Genomic DNA, 14,182 nt, shown 5'->3' with positions numbered 1-14,182 from the left:
CATATTTATATATCATGCATATGCATATATGATATATACATAAGCACACACAATTAAATCCATTGTTACTATTATTATTTTGAACAAGCTGTTATCACACTTACAATATTTTCTCACTAAACTGAGAATAGGGCCCACAATTCTCACATCTTTTCTGTTTGCCAATAAATTGCTCCTTGTACCATGCATCACACCTAATACATATTCCATTACTACAGTGAAGTGTCCTTAATCCTACTGTTTGAACTTCCCTGTGTTATTAAGAGAGCACTATGAAAAAGGTATAATTAATATTTAGTATTGTGAAAAGAATTTGCGGAAACATCAGTATAGACTCTGCCAAAATCTACAGATAACATCTGCTCAAAGTTTAGAAACAGTGGAAAGCTGCATGGTCACAGCTAATGAAGGGAAGGCCAGTTAGCAAGCTGGTCATGAGCATGGTTTTGGAAGCCCATCTCTCCATCCTCTGCTGCTTATAGTTGATTAAACTAATTAACCTCTTTAACCTCAGCTTTCTCTTCTACAGAATGAAGATAATCATAGCATTCATGGTTTTTATAAAGAAAATAATACAGATGGCACAGCACCTGGGACAGAGGAAGCCCCCAATAAATACATGCAATTGATATCATGATTTAAATTATAAGTTAGAGAGCAATGGGAGGAAATTGGGACAACTGTAATAGAACAATAATAAAAATGCTTAAAAATAAAATAAAAATAAATTATAAATTAAAAACTCAAATATGTTTTAAAGACACCATGGATTATTGGTAATAATACACGATGTATCTAGTTGCAAGATTTAACTTTTTCCAATACATATATTGAGTATTTAAGTTGTTTAAAATTAATAGTCCTTAATCTTAAAAACAGTTTGGCATCCAGGCATCACCATGACTTTATGGTTGTTCACATGTAGGTTAGAAGTGTAGTTTCCTCACCTACTAGTTAAATGGCAGAAGACAAGTTGTCTAATTCCTCGAAACTTCAGTTTCCTCACCAGACACATACACAAAGTAATTCCTACTTTGTAAGATGGTTATTTATAATTGCATGTAAATCCTTTCCTAGTAAGTGAACGACAGCTGTCATGATTTCTGAGCCTTCTATTTTCCTAATTACCCTAAGAGACAGCAGCTGTGCAAATTTAATATAAATCTATAGCAGAAAGCCACACATTAGAACACTTTACCAGAGTTTTGCCTCTTTATCTCTCTAGTGGCATTCTCTCAAAACTAAGAGGTGAGTACTTCTTTGGGGACAGCCATGTGGAAGAGCATGTTGTAGGCAATTTAGGGACTCATGTCTGTCGTGTTGGTCAAATGTGGGGTCTCATCACACGCTGGGTATTGTCTTGCTTCCTGTAGTTTCACAATTGCCACACTGTAGCATGACATTATTTTTATCTCCACGATAGGCTGATTATAAGGTAAAGCTGCACTGCCTGACCAATGTGCCAGGTGTCTGGTCTAATAATTCCAAATGTTATTAATTTTTTTTAAAAGAGAGAGAGAGAGATGGAAGAAAAACAAGAGGCCGCCAAGAGACCAGATATTGCTGGACTGTAATTTGTTTGGGCAAGTTCTGCTTAATCTTCCCTGGGATCAAGTGAGGAATTCAACCAATGCCTGCCCAGAGCAATAAAGATGACAATTACTTAGCAACCTTTGATACTGAGGGCAGTTTCTCTTCCTTTTCTCCACTGAGGGAGCAGTGAAAAAGGTGAGAGAAGGCATACAAAGAGTTATAAAAAGACAAAACTAAAATTCTAGGTCACTCAAGTCATTTTTCCCTCCCTAAAGTATAAAATTGGAGCCATTATTTATTACTCCAACTTGCACCAGAAACTGAAAAATTCAGGAGATATAACTATGCCTAGGACAAACATATAAAATAGTACTTGACCTCAAGAGACATATTCTAGAGGTTTACCAAACAAACAAAAAGTAAAAAAGGAGAGAAATAATATAATTACAAGTTGAAATAATAACTTTGAACTTTAAGAAACAAAAAAGATGAGAGAATCCCAAGGGAAGGTTATTATTGTTGACACAGGCACCCCGGGGAGTTGTCATTAAGTTGAGATCTGAAGGATGGGGAGAGAGATGAAGGAGAGACAAGGATGTGCATGGACCTGAAGGCCAGAAGGAACTAAGTGTGATAAAGGGCCTGAGGGAAGAAGTTGCTAAAAAAGAGTGAGTAATGAGAGGAGTAGAAAGATGGAGGTGGAAAATAGTCCAGGGCCAGCTCATGCATGGCCTTTAGGTCATGACTCATATTGTTAGTGGAATAGGAAACCATTTTAGAAGGAGAAAGATGTGATGTGAGTTAGACAATCTAGCATAACAATCAGCAACAGGCTCAAGAGACAGATTACTGAGGCTCAAATCTTGATTCAGTCATGTATTCACTGGGTGGCCTTAAGCAAGTTACTTTGTTTCCACATCTGCAAAGAGCAATAGTAATAGTATTCACTCTTATTGTTTTGAAGTTGAAATGAATTAATTCACTGGAAACCCATAAAACAGTGATGAAGACATAGTAAATACTCAGTAAAAGTTAGTTACATACATAACACTATTACACATACACACACAAATGAACTGAAAATGTGTGTCTGCCAGAATCCATATGTTGATATCCTAATCCCCAGTGTGATGATATTAGGTAATGGGTCCTCTGGGAAATAATGAGGTCATGAGAGTAGAGCCCTCATGAATGGAATTAGTGCCCTTATAAAAGGGATCCCAGAGAGTCTCTTCCCCTTACTACCATGTAAGGATTGAAATGAGAAGATAACAGCCTACAACCCAGAAGAAGGTCCTCACCAGAGCCCAGTTTATTTTGTTGATAAACCATCCAGTCTACGGCATTTTGTTATAGCAGCCCAAACTGACTAAGACAATATGAAAATTAATTTCCATTTTTTTAGGGCTCTTGCTGTATCAACAAAAAATTTAACACACAAAGAGGTAGAAGCAGGAAGACACACCAGGAGAGTGTATTTAGTAATTAGTAAAATAGGCTAGAAATAATAAGGCCTGAAACAGAAGGGCAGAGGTGGAGATGGTGAGAAGGAGATGGATCAAGATACAGTCTGGGCACAATTAATTGGATTATTTGTGCACATACTGTATGAAAATATATAAAAGTGAGAAGAAAGTAGATCAAGAATAGGTCTTAGACTAGTCAAAATAGCCTAAGGTGGCAACAACCCAAGTGTCCATCAGTGGACGAATGGACAAACTGTGGTATTATACATATGATAATATGAAATATTATCTAGCCATAAAAAGGAATGAAACACTGAAACATCCTATAACATAGATGATCCTGCAAATATTATGCTAAGTGAGAGAAGCCAAACACAAAAGATCACATACTTTATGATTCCATTTATGTAAAATGCACAGAAAATATATTAATGGTTGCCAGGAGCTCAATTTGAAACAGAGGAAGTGCATGACATAAGTAAGGAGAGAATTTAGGCAAAGGTCAAGCTAAAGATGTAGGGCAAGCTCTGAGAAATGCCAGTAGTTAAGAGGAGAATCCAACAAAGAAAATTGAGAAGTAAAAAGAAACTTTAAAAAATAACTCTGGAAGCCAAGAGGTAAGCCTGCTTAACGCAGGTAGAGTGTTGACTTTGACAAATGTTGTTGAGAAGCCAGGTAAGATGAGTGGGAAAGAAATCTGTTGGATTTGGCAACCTGCAGGTTGTTGCTGACCTTACCAGATAGAAGAGGTATAGAAATACATTAGACTGGGTTGAACAGTGGCATAAATGAAGGGGTAGAAGTTTGTTTGGGTACTCAGGAATTTGGTTATAGAAGAACAAAAAAATACAGCAGAAACTGAAACAGTATATATGGTTATATGAAAAAACAAGTATTAGAAGGTGGGAAATACTAGAGCATGTTTGTATGATGATGAGAATGAGTTGTGAAGAGTGTGATGTTACTGCTGAAAGAAAGCATGAATAACTCAAGCAGCAAAGTCTTTGGTAACCCAAGAGGTAATGAGATCCAGAGCAGAAGTGGCGAAACATCCCTTCTTGAAGGAGGAGGAATAGTTCCTTCATTGTGGAGGAAGGAGAATTTGGATGCACATACACCAAGCTGGCAGGTGTCATGGTGGGAAGTTGAGTGAGTTCATTGCCAATGACTTCTATTTTCTTAAAGAAGTATGAGTCTGGGTCATTAGTAGGAGGATGTGTGGGAGGTCTGAGGAAAAAGGAGATGATATGGTACAGTCATCACGTAGAGATGAAGAAAATTAATAGGATTTCTGAGCAGCCCTAAGTGTCCGCTTGAGCTTTCTGAATTCTGCATTAGTCAGCTTGGCTTTGTGATTGTCCCCAACAAAGTTACTTCTAGGTTTTAGCAGGGAAAAACAAGGGATAGTCCTGCAACCTTAGAATAGTCTTTATGATTCACCCTAGGCCTATCCTATTCCACTTCCTGCTCATAAGCTGGCAAGAACTGAAGGAAGTTCAGTAAGCCCATCTGTTAAATATAGAAAGGGAGAAATATCAGCATCAAGATACTTACTACCTCCACAGATGCCAACAGTACTAACAAGGTTATGTCCAAATCCTTGATCCCAACTAGCCAATGAATCCAGAAACAGTCTTGTAGCCACATTTGCACTGCTGATGGTAAAGTGTTGCCATGGAAATCGCCATATTAAAAAGGCCAAAGTTGTTTCAGAAGCTGGAATGCATCCTCACAAATTCTATGTGAGATATATCTGAATTAAAGATAAATAACAGAATAAATGGAAAGAAATGCAATTGTGTTTCTTCCCAAATATACTACCATCTTTCAGAGACTAAATCGTATCAAAATAATTTCCAAGGGAGTGGGACCCAAATGAATTACCTGATAAAGGTAAATGAAAAAACCTATAGATCCTTCTGAAACCACTAAAGTAAAATGTAGGATAAGGAAGGAGGGATTTTCATGATGTCAGAAAAGGCTTTTGTATAAGTTAATTAAAGAAGAAAAATCATAACAACCAATGCTGTCAATATGGACCAGATGAGTCCTCTGTGGTGTCCTTTCAGAGTTTTCCTGTCTTTGTCTTTCTTCCTACCATTTACCAAAACTCACATGTCCTCCCATGCTCCTTATAATCTGTCCACACCTACTCCTCGTTAAGGAATGCATGGTCTTTTCTTATTCACACATCAGGTGTCAATTCAATAAACTCTTCAAAAGGATGCTTCTATATGCCATACAACCTTCTTTAGCACTCTGCCTTTTATGCAGTGTGCTTTCTTGAGAATACCGATTACTGTTATAATTATGTTTGTAGGGTCATTGTTAAATAGCTGTCTGTTTCTGCTAACCACTATATTCCCAATTCTTGGCATTTATCTCAGCACACAAAAACCAGTACATAATTGTAGAAGAAAGAAGGAGGGAAGTAAAGAGAAGTAATAAAAAAGAGAAAGGAAGAACACCAGGAAGAGACATCCCTTCAACTTCAAAGGTTTTCTCCTTCACTTGAATTCATAGGAAATTGTTTCTGTGCCCTAAATTTGATACTTAAATATATACTACTCTGATTCTTCTCTTGTATTTTACAATGTGCAAATATTGCACACATAGTAAATATTTAAATGTACAAGACTCATACCATTTATACCTAAGAAAATAAGAAATGCTATATGCTAAGAGTGATATCAAACATACTGTCAAATATGCTGACAATTTACCATGAATCTCTCAGGCTTTTATCTGACATATTCTTGAATGTCCCTCCCCATGAAATAATGTATTAATTCTTAAATGTCTTAACTGCAATGCAACAGTAGCAAGGAGTTTCTACTTACTTCTCTGCCCTCATTGCTCATCACTCTCTATTTCACATTTTAAGCTCTAGCAATTCTGAACAATCTGTAGGTTCTCAGAGGCTTTTCCTTTCCTCTGACTGCAATCTCTCTTTCCCAGGTCCAAGTTTTATTCATTCGAGACTCACTGAATCCAGCAGTCCCCCACCTCTGCTCTTCTACCTGACTTACTGTAAGTGTCTCCAGTGCACTGCAGGTCAATGTCCTGTCATCTTCGTGTTCTCAGGACTCAGTGTATGGGTTGAAGTGTAATAGCTTCTCAGTAGATGTCTGTGGACTGAGCTGTCATTCGTTATGAAGCAACACCCTTCATGAGTTCATAGACTTCACTAAGCTTTTCTGAATATTCTTTCAGGTCAATTATTGTGATTTTTAGGATAGCCACATTATGAGAGAGGCCTAATACCTATCACACATAGATTTTTCACATTGAATAATCCTTTAAAACACATTTATCTTGGTTATACAAGCCTGTCTCAGATATTTTACAAAAGTATTTATTCCTGTCAAAATTACATTCAGGAATAGCATTCTGATTTTATCCATAGAAAGTGATATCAACTTCTAACACATCATAAGAAAAAATGGTATTAAGAGAACATCTTTAAGATAAGAATACATGCTTTTAGTACAAGGCAAAGCTGACATATTTTATTTCTTACCACTTTTTCTTTCTCACCCTGTTTCTTTTGCCTAGCCATTTTTTCTTCTTTTGCCCTTCTTCATTTCCCCTGTTTTCCAGTCACTGCTGGCAAATGGGTAACAAGTTTGCTGACTCCTTTTCTAGCATGAGGACTCAGGCAGCAGGGAGTGTAGACTGGGAATGCAGGTTGTATTTTCATGTTCTAAATGACACCGAATCACAAAATAATTATAGTTATAAAACTGAAGAGAGGCTTCCTTCATCTTTTAATAACCCCCTATGCCATCCTTAGTACCAAGTGCCAAAAAAGGATGAGGAAAAGAGCAAGGAAAAAATAACATCAAGAGGCTCTCTGCTGGGACATTATAAGTAACATGATGGAAGAATGAATTGAATTTCAGTCGACCGTGCTGACCCACAGAGGAAAGGATGGCAAAAGGCAATGAAGACTTCTGGCAATGCCAAATGAGGATCTAGCAAGAGAGCAGCGTGCCTTCCATCTGTTTGGATAGTGCAGGCTGAGCTATTCCTGCAGCAGGGGAACATCCCCAGGGAAGCTGTCTATGACTCAGTGACTCTGCCAGCAATGATGTGTGGGAAAAGAAAAGAACTTTTTAAAGGTAAGATTACCCAGTAAAGAAAATGACTACTCAGAGTGTGGTGGTGACAGTGGCACTTACTGGCACCTACAGTCAGAAAAGTTCATTCACCTTTTCAAGTGTTACTTATGAGACAGTTACTCTGCATAAATCATAGTCCTTAAATAAGCATGCTCTTCCAGATTCTCATAACCTCATATGTCAAGTATTGCTAAATGGTCTCTTTGTCTCTAGTCTCTCCATGTTTCAATCTGTCCTACACATAAAGCCTTGGAAAGTCACACAAGTTTTAGAACTAGAGCTCCTGGATTCAAATCCTGTCTCCACAACATATTAGCCCTGTGATCTTAGGCAAGTTAGCTCAACTCTCTGAGCCCCTGTGTATCCATCCATCAGCTTGGGCTAAGTGGCAGAAACAAATGTCCACTGAATTTTCATAGTGTGAACCATCATGTTTTTTGTTCATGTTCATGTTCTTCATAGCTCTGAGGCTACGCTCTGCAATCGCCTTATTCTGTATCCTAAGCTAAAGGTACAGCCTCATCTGGGTCATGTCAGCCATTGGCACAGGGAAACCAGGCAGTGCTATTATCACTTTTGCTGAGTCCTCATATGCAAAATAAGTTCCTCACACTTTCCTCCTGAATACCATACACTCTTCCCTCTTAGATACAAAATGTTCCCTCCAAGAAAATCAAAATATCATTCTTCTCAATAATTGCTTGATGTTTCATATGCAGTTGGTTCAATTGATACAGAGTAATGGACACACCTCAGAAAAACAGGGCTTTCCGCACACACACAAAAATGTCCTGCTTGTAAACTGGAACTAAGACATCAAGTTCTGAGACTTCCGGCCAAGATGGAGCTGTAGACAGACACATTGTGTCTCCGTCCACAACTAAGAAGGAACACAACTACCTCAAAACTAGAAACAACCAAAAGTTCCAGAAAATCAAACTGCATGGAAGTCCAGCAAACAAAGATATAAAGAAGAAATACTCATCCAGACAGGTGGGAGGGGCAGAGTCAGGGCAGAAGGGACAAGGTGTGGTGGCGGCAGCAGCAGGCCAACAGAAAGTGCAGTCACATGTTTTAAAAAGTTGGGAGGGACACCTGGGGAGTGTTCCCAGCTCCTCACCGGACCTCACAGCTCATGGTCCCAGCACTGGGGAAAATCAAGCCTCATTGCTTCTGACTGTGCAGACCAGTGGGGATTGGGGTGGTGGCATAAACTTCTGGTCTCTCAGCAGAGTCTGCTTGTTTTAAAGGGTCCCCATGGTCTTAGAACGTCCACAGATCTACCCGCTCTGGGAATGACAGCCAAGACAATAGCTAGAGAGGCACCAGTTCCACACAAAAGTGGAAGAAGTGCCTAGAAATGGGGGGAGTGCTGGGCAGGCGGCATTGTTCCCTCTCGTACCCTTTCCCCACACACAGTGCCACAACATGGTGAAACAGGTCGCCCTGTACTGACAAATCCCTAAGGCTCTGCCCCCTTACAACGTAACAGCAACAATAGCTCTACCTGGGATGCGGAGGCAAACAAACACAGGAGCCTGTCAAAATGAGGAGACAGTGAAGTATGGCCCAAAAGGGGGAATGGATCAAGGTTCCAGTGGGAAAACTAAGTGACAAGGAGATAGCCAACCTAACAAATGAGGAGATAGCAAACCTAACAGATGCAGAATTCAAAATACTGGTAATAAAGGTACTCACAGGCTTGACAGGTATGCTTGAGTATGGCAAACACATAAGGGAAGAAGTGAACGCTATGCTAAATGAAACAAAGAAAAATCCACACAGAACCAATGGTGAAGGGAAGGAAGCTGGGGTTCAAATCAATGATTTGGAATATAAGGAAGAAAAAAACGGTAAACCAGTGCAGAATGAGGAAGCAAGAATAGAAAAAAATGAGGAAAACTTCCCAAATTTTGTGAAGGAGATGGACATACAGGTCTGGGAAGCACGGAGGGTCCCGGGCGAGTTGGACCCAGAGGGGACCACATCAGGACACATCATGACTGAGATGCCAAAGGTGAAAGATAAAGAGAGTCCTGGGGGCAGCAAGAGAGAGGCAGAGAGTTGCCTACAGGGAGGTGCCTACAGGACTATTAGCTGATTTCTCAGAGGACACTTTACAGGCAGGAAGAGACTGGCAAGCAGTATTCAATGTGATGAACGGCAACCTGCAACCAGGACTACTCTATCCAGCAAAGCTATCATTTATAATGGAAGGACAGATAAAGTGCTTCCCAAACAAGGTAAAGCTAAAGGAGTTCATCATCACCAAGCCATTATTATATGAAATGTCAGAGGGACTTACTTAAGAAAAAGAAGATCAAAACTATGAACACTAAAACGACAACAAACTCACAACTATTAACAACTAAATCTAAAAAATGAAAACAAAATCCAACTAAGTAAACCAGAATAGGAACAGAATCATAGGTGTGGGGATCATTTGGAGGGTTATCAGCTGGGATGGGAAGGGGGAGAAATGGGGATATGGTACAGAAACTAAGAAGCATGATTGCTTGGTACAAAATAGACATGGGGAAGTTAAGAATAATATAGGAAAGGGTGAAGCCAAAGAACTTATATGCACGACCGATGGACATGAACTAAGAGGGATGGGATTGCTGGAGGGAAGGAGGGTACTGGGCAGAGGGGAGCAAAGGGGGGAAAATTTTTGAACTACTGTAACAACATAATCAATAAAATATACTTTGAAAAAAATCAAGCTCTCATTGTTATCTTGAGATTGAACAAGTTATGTCCAACAAGAGAATGTGGAGAGAAAACTACATAAGAGCCTTCCTATTCTCAATGAATATGTCCACACATCTTTTCAAATTCTCACATTTTCAAACACCTTTAGAGCATATCATCAATTCCATAAAATATATCAAAGTATAACACCGTGAAAGTTATGCATTTGTGAATATGATGGAAAAAAATAGCAATGCTACATAGAAGAATGAAAGTCAGTGAATCAGTCAGATTACACAGTTGTTTGTTCTCATCTCAGTCCAGCAGGGGTTAGTGGTGAGGGGTAGGATTACGGATTGGTGGTGGCAAGGGATTGGGGCCAAGAGTTCTCCTCCATATATTCATTTAGGGACCCAGGCTCCTCCGTGTTGCCACTTCATCCTCCTGTACAACCTTGGAGTTTCCTCCACTCAGCTATGAAACAGGGAAAGAGTTTAGCAAATCCCATTTGAGAGGGTTTTATGGTGTAGGCCTAGAAAAGGTGTACCTAATACCTACCATGTTCATTGACCACAGCTCAGACACAAGGTGGTATCTAACTGCAAAGAATGCTGGGATACTCAACCTAGCTGTGTTCCAAAAGGAAGGCAGTTTGGGAAAAAAGCTAGCCAACCTGTCCCAAAGTGACCTAGGCTCACTTTCCAGCGAGGTGACTTGATCCAGTGCATCAGCCTTAATGCCAATGATTCAAATATATGCATTTACAAAATCACATATTATGACATGTTCTGTATGTTTGGCCTCGTGTACAATACATATATCTTTGGGAATGATGGTCTGTTTTGCTATTATAAAGCACTGTTCTGACACAAACTGCTGAATCATTATGTGAAACTAAGGAGCCTGATCACTGGGTTAGACTATTTATAAACTAACAGGTAGAAGATAATAGCCACTCAAATGTTCACCCAAGGAATAAACACACAGACACAGAGCACCAGCATGCTATGCTTTGTGCAGACACACAAGTGCCTCCCACAAAGATTGACATAATAGAGAAAAAAGAAGAGAAAATATGCACACAAGGGCTTTAAACCAAACCAAATGTTTTAGGATACACTTGATTACCCGCCCTGATAAGAAATCAGATGAATTCATAAAATTCACCTGCCTTCACAATCAATAATTGTTAGAAAATTGGAAGGCCCAAAATGGATGACATCATGCAGGGCAAACGAACATCATTTCCTTCTACATTGATTGGGTGCTTCGGTTCCGTTTATATCCCCAGCTGTCTGGGCCTTGTTGTAAGTAACCAGATACCATAGGCTTGAAACAGGCTTTTCATTTGCATCACTGGGCAATGGATGCAGCCAACAGGAAGCTCAGTGATTCAGATAACTTGTTTTAATTGAAATCAATACCAACACAAGGAAAACTGCCTGGAATGGCTGTGCTATGCTCTGATGGAATATTTTCATGGTCCTTGCCAATGACAACCATTATCAAGAACAAACTATTAACGTCAATGGTGACTCATACAGCATTTTCCAGGAGGAAAATAATAAAGTTTTTGGACCAGTGATAGTTTTCAATTAGAAATAAATAAAATTTTACTTCTTTGGGTCTCTGTTAGGTTTTAGTCACAGACTCAACTTCAATTCCAGTTTGGGCTCCCATTAAATGGAAAGACAATTAGCCACCCTAGGCCCTCTACTGCCAATCCTTCTCCATTCCCTCTTTTCTACTCTCACCCCAGATTAGATCTAGTGGGAAAAAACTAATTTTTTAAAACATTTTATTTATTTACTTTTAGAAATATGGGAATGGAGGGAAAAAGAGAGGAAGAGAAATAGCAATGTGCAAGAGATATATCGACTGGTTGCTTCTCGCTTGCCCGTAACTGGGGACCTGGCCTGCAACCCAGGCATGTGCCCTGACTGAGAATCAAACCATTGACCCCTCAGGTTGCAGGCTGGTGCTCAATCCACTGAGCCACACCAGCAGCCAGGGCAAAAAAATAAGAAAAGAAAAAAGAATAATTGCAATAATTAATTTTTATTAAGTATCTTCCAGGTTCAGAGCCATTTTAGTTCAGGGGTCAGCAAATTTTGTCTAGAGAGTAAATATTTTAGGCTTTGTGAGCCATACCATCTTGATCATGGCTACTCAGTTCTGCTGATGTAATGCAGACACACGGGCTATACATAATGAATGGGTGTCCCTGGGTCCCAGTAAAACTTTATTTCCAAAAAAAGCAGCAGACAAAATTTGGCCTACAGTCCATAGTTTATGGACTATGTTCATAATTTATACATGTGTAATTTATCTTCACAGAGGAGGGTGTTACTATTCTTATTGTGTAGATGAGGCTGGCACCCCCTAAAGTTTCCCCTTTAGTAAGGGGTGAAGCTATATCTAATGCCAAAGGCAGGTCTTACACCAAAGCAGCCTCTACTTTCTCTGTTTTGCCACTCTGCTGCCTAACACAGAAGGCAGCGGGCAGTCCAGGAAATAGCAGAAGCTACAATCGTGGGCCTAATTATTTACAAATGCAACTGCTAGTTTGAATAGCTGTTCAACTTATCTCTTTTACTGATCCAGTACTGACTTGACTAAATTTTTTATGATGCAAATATGTAAGGTGTCAGATGTCACCTAAAATAAGCACTGTCAGATCAAGTAAACTCCTGTTTGCTTCCCATGGCCCCTGGAACCTTGAATCCAACACAGCATGTCAAGAATTGGGCCACATTTAAAGGCTGCTTGAGAATTATTGTTTTTGTTTTCTTTTTTTCTGGGCTATCTATTCTGTTCCATTGGTCTATTTTTCTGTCTTTATATGACTACTACACTGTTTTTATTACTGTAGTTTCACAATATGTTTTGAAATGAAGATATGTGAGACCTGCTATCTGTTATCTCGCAAATATCATATTTATAACATCTATGTGTTCAATGCCCACCATAAGGATGGTGAAGGTGTCTATATGCCTAGGACTTTGTACAGCACCTGACATATAGGAAGTCTTCAAGAAATATTTGTGCTATCTTCATAGATTACTGATATAATAAAATTATTTAGTATAAATTAAAATATAATATATTATCATAGTTATATATTATAATTAAGATATCATTATAATTATACTTAATTATAATCAATATAGTATATATTATAATGTATGATATATTATAATTTAAATAGTTATAATATAATTGTTTTATTATAACATATAATAATATATATTATTATAATATATAATATACCACATGTGAATCACGGGAGGAGACAGATACCGTGTCACTCCCGAGTCGGACTGCACAGCCATTCTCGGCGGTGCAGATGGACTCTTAAGAAGCTACACCATCGTCTCTCGAGACGGACGGCTGCCGACGACGACGACGACGACGACGAATATACCACATGATGATGATTATTTACATGTAATTATATTATATTTAATAATGCGTAAAATTATGTATTATTAATAAATAAAAGTAAGATATTATTTCTGCTTTCTGTGAGCTGACACATTAACAGAAATGAAGAGGAATACACAGAAATGGTGTAGTCTGCTCTGCATTATTGCCTAAAATCAAAAGAGAATTGAAAAGTGCTGTAGTTGTTCAGAGGAGAACAGAGAGCTTAACTCTCTTTTCTGTAGGCATATGTTCATGGAAGAGATGGCATCAAAGCTAGCATTTTGATGCCATCTCTTCTATGATCAAGATTAAGAAGTTGGAGATATTGGAGGAATGGCATCTTGGGCAAAAGAGACATAGTGAGCAAAGACAGGGATATGGAAAAAGGTGAAGCATCTTAGTAGAAGCTTCTTGGTTTGATTAGAGAGAGCATTGAGCAAAATAAGGGAAATTAATAAACAATAAGACTAAAAAAGTATGTTGGGAGAAAGTATAAATTGAATGATAATATAAACGTTTTAAAATAAAAATTAGTGATGGGGCATGTATTTCCAAAGAGAAAATATTTCAAAGTTTTTATTTTCTCCAAAAAGTGGAGTTAATTTTCCTAATTAAAAAAGAAATTGACAGGAAAAAAAATGGTGCTGAATTGCAAGAAAGTAGAAAAACTGTAGTCTTAAGGTAGAGTAAATAATATCACTAAATAATCATCTGGAAAGTTACTTGCTAGATGTGTGAACTTGCATCTATTCCAACTTAACTTATACCTTGGGACGTACTACAACTTCATGAGGTAGGAACTGACTCTATTTCCCCCCACTGTTGTATTCTTAGCACCTGGTATGGTGCCTGGTATGTGGCAGATGTCCAGTAAATTTTTTAAAAAGAAAAGAGTAAAGTAATACTGCCCTGCATATTCATAAAAATAAGCATCTTTTTTCTTAT

Source organism: Furipterus horrens, unplaced genomic scaffold, assembly GCF_987537825.1.
Source record: "Furipterus horrens unplaced genomic scaffold, mFurHor1.1.pri manual_scaffold_4, whole genome shotgun sequence".
In the NCBI taxonomy this organism is placed as follows: Eukaryota; Metazoa; Chordata; class Mammalia; order Chiroptera; family Furipteridae; genus Furipterus; species Furipterus horrens.
This window is presented reverse-complemented; position numbering follows the sequence as displayed.